The sequence below is a fragment of the Lonchura striata genome, chromosome 9 (genome assembly GCF_046129695.1).
Source record: "Lonchura striata isolate bLonStr1 chromosome 9, bLonStr1.mat, whole genome shotgun sequence".
NCBI lineage: Eukaryota > Metazoa > Chordata > Aves > Passeriformes > Estrildidae > Lonchura > Lonchura striata.
The window spans coordinates 19,037,375-19,050,113 of NC_134611.1; the positions used below are offsets into that span (position 1 = coordinate 19,037,375).

The 12,739-nt window shown below is 38.9% G+C and overlaps 2 long non-coding RNA genes across 2 annotated transcripts in view; both read right to left on the reverse strand.

Moving 5' to 3' along the window:
• Nucleotides 1-2,886, reverse strand: part of LOC144246764 (uncharacterized) — a 57,109-nt gene extending 54,223 nt beyond the window's left edge. The window contains exons 1-2 of the long non-coding RNA XR_013340460.1: nucleotides 2,860-2,886; nucleotides 992-1,135 (exon numbers count right to left, since the gene is read on the reverse strand). This is a non-coding gene — a long non-coding RNA (uncharacterized LOC144246764). The remainder of the gene's footprint in view (nucleotides 1-991; nucleotides 1,136-2,859) is intronic.
• LOC110468626 (uncharacterized) overlaps nucleotides 1-12,739 on the reverse strand; it is a 386,804-nt gene that overhangs the window by 89,843 nt on the left and 284,222 nt on the right. The gene's annotated exons all lie outside the window — the stretch shown is intronic.

The window sequence follows — 12,739 nt, forward strand, 5'->3', positions numbered from 1 at the left end:
TATATGCCCTGTGATTCTTCTTCAAGCTCTCCCAGAGAGAAGCTGAAGCCAAGGCTCAACTAAGCTCTGTATGCCTGTATTTTGTAAGAGGAACAACAGGTAATTTTCAAATATTATGCAAGTACTCTGTAGACAGTACTCCAATTGCAAGGCCCTGCAAACCCCTACAGGCTGTATGGTGTTTTGTACAGATGATTTGTCCAAAACTGGAAGAGAAAAACAGCCCATGTGCACAATGTGCATGAATTTCTACAAGCAAAATTCACAACTCTGTCATCCATCCTGTCATCACTTGTCTCTTAGACAGCAGTTTTCATCCTTACATCAAAGTGCTGAACCAGGGCAAGAAGTAACATTACCCAGATAAGGACACTCAGGCCCAGACGCACGAAGTGACTTTGCCAAAGTCAGAGCACAAGACAGCAAATAGCTGTCAAGGAGATGGGCTAAAGGTATGTCCAGAGCTACAGCTCGGCAGAGCTAAGAACTACTGTAGAAAGAGAAGGCAGCTCGTGCCACGCAGAAAGATACCAGTCCAGAGGAAAAGCTGTGTGCACACTTCCTCCCCATCATCAGGGAGCTGAGAGAAACACTGCAGTGATCTTACTCTAGCTCAAAGGCATCACTGAGCAGAAACAAACCTGAAAATATGAGCTGAGTTTGTCAAGCTTTAATATTCCCTAATAACCACTGTTCTTTCTCTGTTAAAGATTTCCTGATAACTGCTGTTCTTTTCTCTGTTAAATACTATTTACTTCAGTGCTGGAGTTTCTAACATATACAACAGTGACTTCATTTTTAATGGTATTTTGGTCTAATTTCAGAGCCTGATTTCCCAGTACAAACTCAAGTAACAAATGTATAATTATTCTCATAAATAACTCAGCACCTTACAGTAGGTTTCAAACAAGTTTCCCCACAAGGCACAAGTGCCCTATATTAAATTCTTCTAAAGTGTTAGTTGATTAAGGTAAAAATTAGTTGTTATTACCTTATGGACATTTTAGTTTTCACAGCATTTCAAAGCCGGTCCTATCAGGAGTAGATTTGTTGCCACCCACTGGTACAATCATCAGGAAAATTAATAATCATATTCAGTCTGACTATAAATCATTGTGGTACAGGCAATTAATTTCTGTAGAAAAAATGAAAGATCTATAAGTAGTAATATTGTGCAAACTACATGATGTGCAAACTCAGATCCAGCACAGGCAAATTAGAAAACCAATGCTACTAATTCCAGAGTGTGATAATGCTGGGTCATCTGAGGCTGGACAGCCAGAAGTTCTGAATAAATGATGCTGGCAGCTCCTAGCAGCTAATGGTTGTTTTATCATGTTTATGCTGCATTTGGAATTTGTGAACCCGATACAAGCATATGCGCAGAGAGTGCGTCTGGACAAAACAATCACAGCTAAGATTTTTTCATACATCTTCTACTGCTAAAATTAAGCAGATTCTTGCATTTGTTTATATCCTTTTAATCACAGAGGGCAGACTTCTATATAGCTCCTCTCCCATTAAGGCCATGGTGGTCCTGGTGAGCATTGAAAGGAGATGATGTGTACCCACACAGACCAATATATGCCCCTTGTATGCTAGATTTGTATTTCTCTACCAGCACACATTATGATCCTGCAATATCATGTGTTTGCTAGAAGTTAGGCAAATATTGCATCAAGGCCATAAAGTTTAATCTGTGTTTAGAATCTGAGAAAATAAAGCAGCTAGAACTCTATTTTTATTGCCTTACCTATTAAGCTAGTATATCCTGTGGCTCTATGAGAGATACTGTTATAGAAGCCTGAAATTCAGTTTTCTTTATTCCAAATAAGTCAAAGGATTCTCCAAATCTCTGGATTTGAGTTTTCAATGTTTAGGAAATCAATTAAACAAAATTCACATACCAGAGAAACAAAACAATATGTTGCCACTGGCTTTTAGTCCATTAGACAAATTATTCTTTAGGGATTAATTTCAGTCAAATTCATCATACCTGAGAACATTTGAACAACATTTGCTAATACCTTGACCTGGAGGCTACAGACTAAATAAAAAGTAAAATCTCTACCCATTTGTTGCTGGGTTTTCAAAAACCAGAATGAAAAAGGATAACAATGGAAATACCATAAAGTGAAATATCTATGAAAAAGAGATAAATTAATTCATGTAGTGATTATTCACATACAAAAAAAAAAAATTAAATATTGTAAAAAAAAATTTTAAAGGCATTTTAAAAAGATGGATGGGCTTCCTTTTTAGACAATTATAAAATATTTTTTTTTTCTGCTGCTTTATCCAGCTTTGAAATTAAGTACTTTGAAGTATAAGTATCTGGACTCCACAGGGAAGTTCATTATTGAAGAGGTGCATATCCATGAATAAGGAAGGTCTCTCCTGGAAAATCTTACTGGACATTTTTAAAAGTTTCTAGGATGGAGGCAGAATGGAGGAAAAATTATCTGCCATAGGGGCTCCTGTTTATTTTGTAAGAGCAAAACCAATTCAACAGGCCATATTTATTTGCCATTTACTCATTGTTCAGGTATGAAGTATATGAGACAGAATGCACCTAGATGCTTTACTGGATGGAACAGCATGCTACCAGAAAGCTACTGCCTGTAGTTAGAAAAGAAAGCCCAATTTCCTCATTAGGAAATAGATGTAAATAATTCAGGGACGTGATATTTTCCATGGAGATACATAATGCATTTAATGCATTTTAAACAGTTGAAGGAAACTCCAAAGAAATGTACCTGCTTTCACAAAGGTCAACAGAAATATTTATATTAATGTACAGGACTTTGGATCACATTGCTGCCCACAATAGTATAGTTTGTTTATTAAAGACAAACTTACGTTTAAGACATTGAGAAAACTCTTTGCACTTCCAGCAAACTTGTAAACAAACACAAACATACCAAAACTATAGAAATAAATTTGCTTGTCACTTTGCCTCTTGCCTTTCTTCTTGATATCCCCAAAGGAAATCCATGTCTTGCAAGTGACCCTAGCCACATTCTTATCTGCTTTGGAGAAATAATTTAAATAAGTGATGTTAACAAATTTTGCAATCTGTCAGATAACCTATAGGATTTATTGGACAATCACTGACACATTTCAGGAAGTACAATGCCTGCATGAGTGGTCTGTGCCTACCCATGCTGCCTGTACCTATATGGGTGTAGTGGGCTGTGATTGCCCACTTTACACTTTCTGTACAGATAGAGAGATACCACATACCACCCATATATGCCCCAAGCCTGCTGTGTGTACTGTTCAAGTGTAGCTATGTGTTCTTTCGTTTGGATTTCAAATGACATTTTCATTTTAAATTTAAGTATTGAGCCATAGCCAAATCCGTGCTATCATCTAGGTTTATATGGTCATTATAAAGCTTTGATAAACATCTAGGCGTAACATATAGTTGAGTGCAATCTATCTAATCTATCTGTCTATCTCCTTGCAATTCTTCCCATATATGGGACATAAATCTTAGGCAGAGATTTGAGAATGTATTAGGATAGTATCAAAAGAGATGAAAATCACAGCTGTTCCAGCTAAAAGCCCTTCCTGATTTGTTAAACAAACATAAAACTGAGTTGAGAATTTCCCAGATTCACCTGGTTCAGCTGTATACAAAGAGCAGCTAAATTAAATGATCTTTCTCACAAAGGTCAAAAGTTAAGTGTCCCTGGTTACATGAGGCCTCATGTCTAATGGGATGATAATCCAATTCTATGGCATCTAGAAAGAATCTTTCTCCTAGTTATTAAATATGCATGTCTATCCCAAGCAAAATACATTGGAGCAATGAGAAGTGGAGATAATATATCGCACCAGAGTAGAGTTGCAAAAATGTCAACTTGAAACAGAAGAGCAGGGAAGAAAAAACAAACTAAACCTCCCACAGACAGTTCCATGGCGTAAAAAGAATTGGAAAATATTTGCAAAGTCAAATACTCATAACAAAACCTTAAAGAGAACCATGCTCACACTGAAGTTACATGATTTTTTCTCAAACAATGTTTATTCTAATTTAGATGCAACATTTTACTAATCACATTAACTGCTGATAAAAGAAAGAACAGGACTTCATCTTTAAGGGAAGTAACTCCACAGCTGGTTTTGTTTCCACAGACAATCGCCCATATAATCTGTATGATTCTCCTATTTTCAAGCAGATAAAATTGCAACTGTCAGTTGCAAAAAAATGAAAGGTCATTCTGGAAATTCTGGTCCTTTAACCAGAAACCTTACAGACAACCAAGTCCTTTTAGTCCATCAGAGCTGTTAACTACCAGAATTGCACAGAGTTAAGATTACTAAAACTCACAAGAACTTTTAGTCTTCCATTGTGTCACACTGCTTTCCACCAACAGCTCGGGAAATTCTAAATAGGTAAACAAAAGAGGCAGATGCCAACCCTCTGATCAAGGTGAGCATGATGAAATGCTACCTGCATTTGAATGGCACTGCTTGCTAGGTGTAGGATGTTCTCTGGAAAAGAGTACAGCTTCTTCCAGTGGTTAATCACTTTGTTCATTAGAAGTATGGGCCCTACTTGTAGTTAGACTGCCATGCTTTGTCTGGGAAGCCACCAGTCTGCTATGACCCTCTCTACTTGCTTACAGAATGTAATGCACAGAAATGCTTTTTGTCCCAGGACATCCACTATACCATTATAGCTTGATAATCTTTTTGATATACTGATTTTGTGAAGATCCACTCAAACATTTTGTCCAGTACTTAACTAATTTGTAGCGTTATTTTTGTACTTAACCTTCTTCTTAAAATAGGAACACCAAAGGTGCACACAAATTTCCATCAAAGCCTCAAGATAATGACCATAAAGTAAAATCTCCCCTTTATTGCTCAATACTATTCTGCTTATACAACAAGGACTTCAGCTGCTACTTTAACCACATGGAGGTCAGTATAAGTGCCTAAACTTTTCCAGAATTGGTGTTTTCCTGAGCACAGTTCCTCTTTCCATGCAAAAAGAAGGCATTACTCATTCCTGAGTAGCTCTGTATTCAGGGGTCCTAGAGCAGGTTGTATTTGATCAGAGAAAGCCATTGCTGTATGAACTCTTAAGGCAGCAGCCTTCTGGCTGCTCATTCTCCTTCCTTCATCATTCACTGCAGCTATGACTCTACATTAAACACTCCCCTCTTCCTGGGAGAAGCAGAAAGAGGGAAGCAGCTGAGGAGCCAGGGCAACGGGTGCTGCCTGAACACAGTTCCCCTCATGTCTGTGCAGATCTGCCGTTGCCAGACCTGTCACATGTCATTTCCCAACCAGACTGCACAAAGGGCTGGATGATTGAGCTGCTGCTTCGCAGCACTTCAGAGGGAGAGGTCTGTTTTGGGCTGAGGCCCATCATGCCATCCCAGCAAGGAAGGTGGTTTTGGTGAGTTACTTCACAGCTGCCTCCCTCCATCCCCCTATCCCTACTAGCAGCTGCTCTCCCACTTCCCTCCTGAGACTCGCTCCCTATGTGGCAGGGGCCAGCTGCAAGTTTGACTCTTCAGATTCTCCAGGGACAGGGTGAGAGGCAGGACCTCTCTGCCCAGCACTGGGGGTGCTTTGCCACTGGTAACCTTGTGCCAGACACTGCATGAAGCCAGAAAGGCTGCACAGCCTCTGGCAACCCCTGCAAGTCCCAGCCTCCTGCTCCTCCATGAATGGGCACTTCAGTGGCACTCCTCCAAAAAGAATGGGAACCTCAACAAGCAGAGGCCAGCAACCAAAACTCCCCAGGTAAGCTGTAGACTAAAACAAAGAAAGAAACGTCCAAGGATCCAATAAACCCTCAAAACCTTTGCACCAACTCAACAAATGGAGCTGGAAAAATCACCTCTGGATTTTTTTCTCATTATCCTTCCCTAACAATGTTCGGGCTTGTACCAAGCACTACCCAGCCCAGGGAACTGAACAGCAAAGAGCAAAACAACAGAAGACAGCAAGTAGTGTGACCTACAAAAGGCACTGAGGATTGTGTGAGGTGGCTGCTGTACTGCACTCTGAAGCAACAGGACTGACAGAGCACAGTCCTCTTGTGTAAGGTTAGGTTTGAAGGTCAAGCAGGAGAAGAGCCCATCTGCAGATTTAACAGCACTGATACATTGCCATTTCAAGATTTCCCTCATAATAGAATTTTCATGAGACTCATCAAGTTTCACACATGCTTACACATTACTTATCACTGTGGTATTTAAGCACCTTAGACCAGCTGTTTCATGTGAAACTTGTTGCCATAGGCCAAAATCTCAGGAGGCTTTGGATTTATCTTAGTAGTTCCTGTTCAGTTTTGGGTCCAACACAGACTTCAAACTACTGAGATGTTTTGAGAACCTTAGATACAGAGGTTCCACTTTGGACTGGTGTTTCTTCTTTTACCAAAACATCACTTAGATAATTTCCACTGAGGTCACTCTCTGTGCATCTGTCTTCTTTATCAGCATATTCCCAGTGTGTTCCTTGTTGCACACTGTTTTAATTAGTGTTAGACAGTCTTGTATATTCAGCAAAAAACTCAAAATATGACAAATGTGATTAAATGTTTCAGTTTTGAGAACATCAGCTTAGGTAAGCTTTTACACAATAAGGCATTAATAAACTTTTGTATACGATATAAAACAATTTTCTGTAATTGATTAACTGTGTGCTGATTTTAACAATGATACCAATGGATGAACACTACTCATTGTGTAGGCAAATATAGTTAGAGAGATATACATTAAAATTATCACAGAATTAGGAAGTAAATAAATGTTTAAGTCAAATATTTGGGGATTTTTTATCCTTTGAATCTAATTATTACAAAGTTTATTGGATGTTTTACATTTTATTCAGAAGCAATCATAGTTATTATTGATAGAAGTAAATAGAGAAGACTTGAAATTTTAAAATTTCAATAAAAAATTGTTTTACTAAATTTGTATGCACTGGAATGTATGTGTTTGTGGTTGCAAACTATGTATTAGACTCAAAGGGAAACAGGGGAGAATAAAATACCTGAAGGTCCCAAATGATGTAAGGAAGGCGCTATATATTAAATGTTAAAATTATCATAATGTGTTAGGCGTATATACACACCACTGCTCTCTACTGGGTTAAGTCAGAAATGCTTATCTTTGACTAAATGCCTACACTGCCACTAAGTGAAATGATTTTTCCTTAGATCACTTGATAAGAACTTGTTTACAGAGCAACAACAGGTTTTAACACTGATGTTTAGCATAAATTAAGGTGGCCAGGTTGTGTAACATAGTCAACAAATCCTATGTAGGGTAGTTGCATCTCAAATTCTGTTACTATAAATGAGATCTAAAATTATGGTAAGAATTGAACATACTTTTTTTTAAACCATTCCTACTCATTTAAATGGTATCAACTAGCCATTCAAACTGCCTGTGTCTTTGTTTTATGCCTCTGGTCCCCATAGGCAGAGCCATCCCAAACACCAAGCAGTTCAAAGAAGCAGATAATTAACTACTGCCTATTGTACAAATTGCACGTTTTCAATTAATGTTCTACCTCACAGGCAGGGCAGCTAGTTTTAATCAGTCTCATGACATCAACTATTGTGGTTACTGTTCTCAGATACTAGAAGGCACCTGGATGGTGCCATGCAGGCAGACTGCAGCACACAGCCCCTTCAGTTGGTCTCTGCTGTGTGTAGTGCACCTTCCTAAACATTTGAAAGAAAAGGTTATAAGGTGAGGGATTCACTAAAGGTCATTCTTCTTGGGAGGGGCTGTGCATACAGTGTTCAAATGATTTTAAGTTCCTACACTCAGTTTTCATAGCTTCAGGCCTAAGCCATGCTAAGGAAGACAACAGAGATCAGGTGGACACAAAGGCAATTTGCAGCCATTTTTTTCTTTCATCTGGCTTGCAGCAAGCTCTGTCAGCACCACTGCAGCCTGGTGTAGTTTAGAGCAACCTTGTGACTACTCTATCTAACTCTGGTGGCCTTACAGGAGCTGCAAAAATGGCTTTCTTTCTTTGTTGTTTGGGGGTTTTTTGGGTGCCCTGTGTTAAACAGAGATTAGGTAATTATAACAGCCAGGTTTAGTTCCTGTAGTTTTGGGTTTTCTTTTAACATAACACTAAAAATTTCATCACACCAGCGAATTAAAAATATAAAGTGTTTGGATTTGGGGTGGAGGTGGGCAAGGGAAGAGAGAACAGAAAACTCAGGGAGGAGAGCAAAAAAACACACTTCATTTTCACAAATAGGAGAATGACCTTTATAATGCAGTTGGAGCCTTGCTTCTTGTCAGTTATGGGTCAGTGCCCTATTACTGTATTGCCCGCACACCATCACTGCAGCAGTGCAGCCGCACCCCTAGAGGGAGGTTGTGTCAACATTTCTATTACAAACCCCTCTTTCCAGAAGGTTAAAACCTGCCTGTCAGCAAGGAAATAACTTTATTAAAAATAAACCTTGATAAAAATCCATTTGGCCACTTTCAAATGATTACAGCCTTGTCCCAACATAAGAAACACAGTGGGTTTAAAGTTGCTCTCATGCAGCTTTAGAAGGGTTTTGCATGAACCCCTTGCCTGGCTTGGCTGTACCCATGAGACTTGGGGAGGGAAGGCACTGAAGGAAGTACCTGGCTTGCTGTAACTCCTCACTACTTCAATGCCCTGGGCCCTTCCTGGAAAGGCTGCTGGAAGGTGAGATTTTCCCAGAGACCCAGTCCTGCATCAAGTCCCTCATGAGCTGGAGCCCAGAGCCAAAAGATGGGAAATGTTTAATTTCACCAGAGACATCTTCAGATGCCTCTTTCTAGTGGAGTTGACTTTTGCTCCTGCTGTGGAAACAGCAGCTTTGGGAAAACAGCAGTGACCCATTTCAATACAACTCCCATTAACACAAGGGAAGTGCATCAACCCCTAATTTTAGGTGAAAGCTAGGGTTACAAATATGTATATATACATATAAAGAATTATACTAAACCTGGATTTGGCTCCACTTATTTTAAAAAATCTTATAAACACACACTGAAGCCATACACCAAAAGAAGGCTTTTAGAGGACTCAGAGGGGTCTTTCTGTTGTAATAGGTACATTTACTTGGGTTTTCAATCCAAAAAATCCATTTTATGTGTATATCTGGCTGGGAAATTTACATATCCAGGCAGAGTTTTAGGGAGTCAGTCTCTTGTGTGTAAATAAGAGATGTCATTTGTTAAGATCTAATAAAAAAATCTTTCAATCATGTACTTTAAATTCAAACCTCCCCCTTTAAATTGAAAACAAGTCTGAAGCTAGCCAAGTCAGAGAGGCTATTTATTCTGTAGTGCAAGCTCTCTAACTTTATGGGAATTTTCTCCTTAAGATAGGTGGTTAAAATAAATAAATAAAAGAAAATAAACGATGGTGTATTAAAGTGTTTAAAAAAAAGGAGGTTCAGATGCCCTTCCCACTATGCCTGCTTTACTTTTGAGTTATTTCGATCATAAATAAAACCACTTTAGATCAAAACTCTGCATCAAAACAGAGCCAAAACAGTTAAGTCCACAACATGACTGCATGGCTATGAAGTAAACAAGTTTCTTCAAAACACAGAGTTGAAACTGTGGCAGCCTCACAGAGCATTAGAGACTTCTGGGTCTTTGTGAAATATTAACAAAGAAGAAAATTCCAAGATAAAACCATGGACTGAAAAATACTGTCAGATAGAGGGATCAGAGTACACTGTGGCTTCTCAATTTGCCCCCTGAAAAACACAATGTACAAATTAACCACTGTGTCCCCTGAATCTCAAATTAATTGTCAGCCAGAACAGTAAAGAGTAGGTCAACTGTATACCACAGTTTGGTTCTGCACCTCAGTTTCCACATAGGTAGTACCTAAGCCTAGGAGTAATGTCATGAGGAGGAAAAGAAAATGCAATTGAAGAGAGGATAAAATCTCCTTGTGTTCTTCTGATCACTGCCATTCTATTTGCTTTTCATGAATCCCCAGGACTTTTCTGCAAATACAACATCTGAAGACAGTCAGACCTGCAGGTGTCCAACAGCTACTCCACAGCTGTAAGGATTTTGACTTTTTCCTTTGTTTCTCAATTGTTTTCTTCTCCTAAGTGTCAAAATCTTGAATCATGGGATTATTCTTTTAAGTGATGACATGATCTTTCTCTGCAGATCCCTCCACTTTCAACACAATCGAGAGCTTGTCAAGAACAAGAATCTTTAAACAGTTCTTAAAAAATTAACAAGAAAGATCTGCCAACTGAGACCCCTTTTGTATGGCAGGGCAGATTAAGGAGACGTTACAATTCTATGGACACTTCTAAAAGCTGTGGCCACATTGCGTCAGACTCTTTAAGCAACACTAATGTTTGGATCAAATGCATGAATACAAGGTGAAGGAATGAAGGCTGATTCAGGAATGCAAGATCCATTAAACTATGCAAGTATGCATGAACTGTAAAAAGTGGATCCCATACATATCAGCTATAGCCCTTAGCTGTTAGCAGGTGTGAATCAGTCAGTTGTACAATTCATTTGTCTACCTAATTGCACTGAAGATAGGCTTTTACTTTGCCTATAACATCACTAATGAGTAGGTTTTCAGTTTGATCTAACTAATTAATTCTTGTTAACTTCCTTTGCATTGCTGTTCTTTTAATTTAACCAGAGACAGCACTAGAGTTGCTACTAGTGTTTAGTCTCAACTAGATTACTCCTATTCATTAAGGTCTGTAATTGTTGGTCATACCCTCACAAATGGTCATTACAACCTCTGGCTTGCATATTGAATAACAGCAATTTCCTGGCTTCAACAGACTCTCATGTGAGGGAGGGGAAAATGCTAATAAAGAAAGAATGAATGATTCTCTGCTTCATTCAGTACTGTGTAGATTTCCTTTACAGCAGAAATTGTACTGAGGTGGTAAAACGGGTTTCTTGCAGGCCCCCTACCTCCACCCTGAGTGAAAACAATAAGAACCAAGTCAAGCATTCCCTGCTACTGTGATTACAGCATCCGTAAAAGTGATTATATGGCTGCTGTAATCAACTTCAATGAAAGCTGCCTGTTAGAGCTTCAATAATTACTCATTTCTGTTAACAGCTTGCTTTCAGTTTAGTACTTTGAGGCCTAGGAAAAAAAAAAATTGGTGTTTTAATAAAAGATCCTGTGAATGCAGTATTTTGGGGGTAAGAGCTTGTGTGTGGGCAAATTAAAAAAAAAAAAATGCACATGCAACTTTTTTGTCCTGTGCTCAATAGCAGCCCCTTTTCATTTAAGCTCAGAATCTATTTAACCAGCAACAAGCACAAGTTCATACAGGGTTCAGTCATGTACTGAATGTTTACTGAAGGAGGCACAATAGTTTAAATAAAGTGGCGGTTTTAAATATTTTACCCATTTCTTTAAACAAATTGCCAATCCTTAAACTCTGTTTTAAACGCATTTCAAAAGCAAAATACGACAAAGCTCTCTTTGAATAAAACCACCACTTTTGTCATACTATGCCTCCTTTGTCTTGATGTATTTTATTTCTGCAAAGCTCTGGAGAAGAATGGAGCTTACAGAAGTTAAGGGCTCATTTTTAAAACAAAACAAAAGAACCATTTAGTCTGAGATTAAAACAACACAGGTCACCATTGCCCTCCAATGTTTGATGTTCTGCAGAGCAATGACACAGCTAGGGATAAGGGAGGCAGACTGCAGAGAATTAAAGTTGACAAACACTTCTACCTCAAACTTAAAATCCCAGGCAACCTTTTTTGAAGTTAAAATAAACCCTAAACAAGAAAGAGCAGAGAAACCACTCCTCTTGTTTAGACAACTTCATGGCTATGCTTTTATTTCTCTTATGTGCCTACACACTTCTCTTTTTGAGACAAAGAAACCACCAAAAACCCAAAACTAGAAAGGAGGCTCTTAGAGTATCCTATGGAAAGCTAAAATAGTTCAACATGCTGTAAGATCTATAAGAAACTCATTGAAGTCTGCATAAGTAGATATTAGGTTGTTTTTTCACCTAGAATATTTCTCCACTTTGGGAAGGTTCACAGCAAGATTTCCTTCAACTCAAGGTTCAAGCTCCCTGAGAGACATGAGGGGCTACTGGTCATGGTTGCTGTCCCTGTAGGAGTTTTAACAAGCAACACAGGCTGCTGGAGACAGAGGACATTCTATGAAGAATACACTGCTGCATCCTTTTAACAGGACTGTGTTTCCTGCAAAGCCTTGCAGCTGATGGCAGCTTTTGTACTAGCCAGATGAGAAGCTGGGGTGACTTAGTCCCCCTCAGAGATCCCAGGGGATGGAGCTGGCTGCTGTCACACCTTGTACACGATGCCCAAGCACATTTCTTGATCTGGTATGTGAATGGGAGGGGAAGCACTTGCTGCTTTAGCACCTGATCAGCAGCATCAAGGAGATCTTAGCTCTATGAAAAAAACATATAGCCTTTCTTTAAATCACCTTGGCCCAGAAATGCAAAATGTGTTCCCTGTCCTCAGTTTATCTCAACAAGGTGAAGTAACAGAAAAAATGTTATTAATGTCTTGACTGTAGTACAGCACATGGCATTTACATAGCATCTTTCATCCTGAAGGATTTCACAGCACTTTATAAATTATATGCTTATAGAAATTGCTCCCTCATTAGAATGAAGACAATACTGGGGTATAAGGCAGCAGCCAGTTCGACAAATACTCAGCAGTACCAATTTGGTCAAGGACAACAGCTGGAATTATCTACTCAT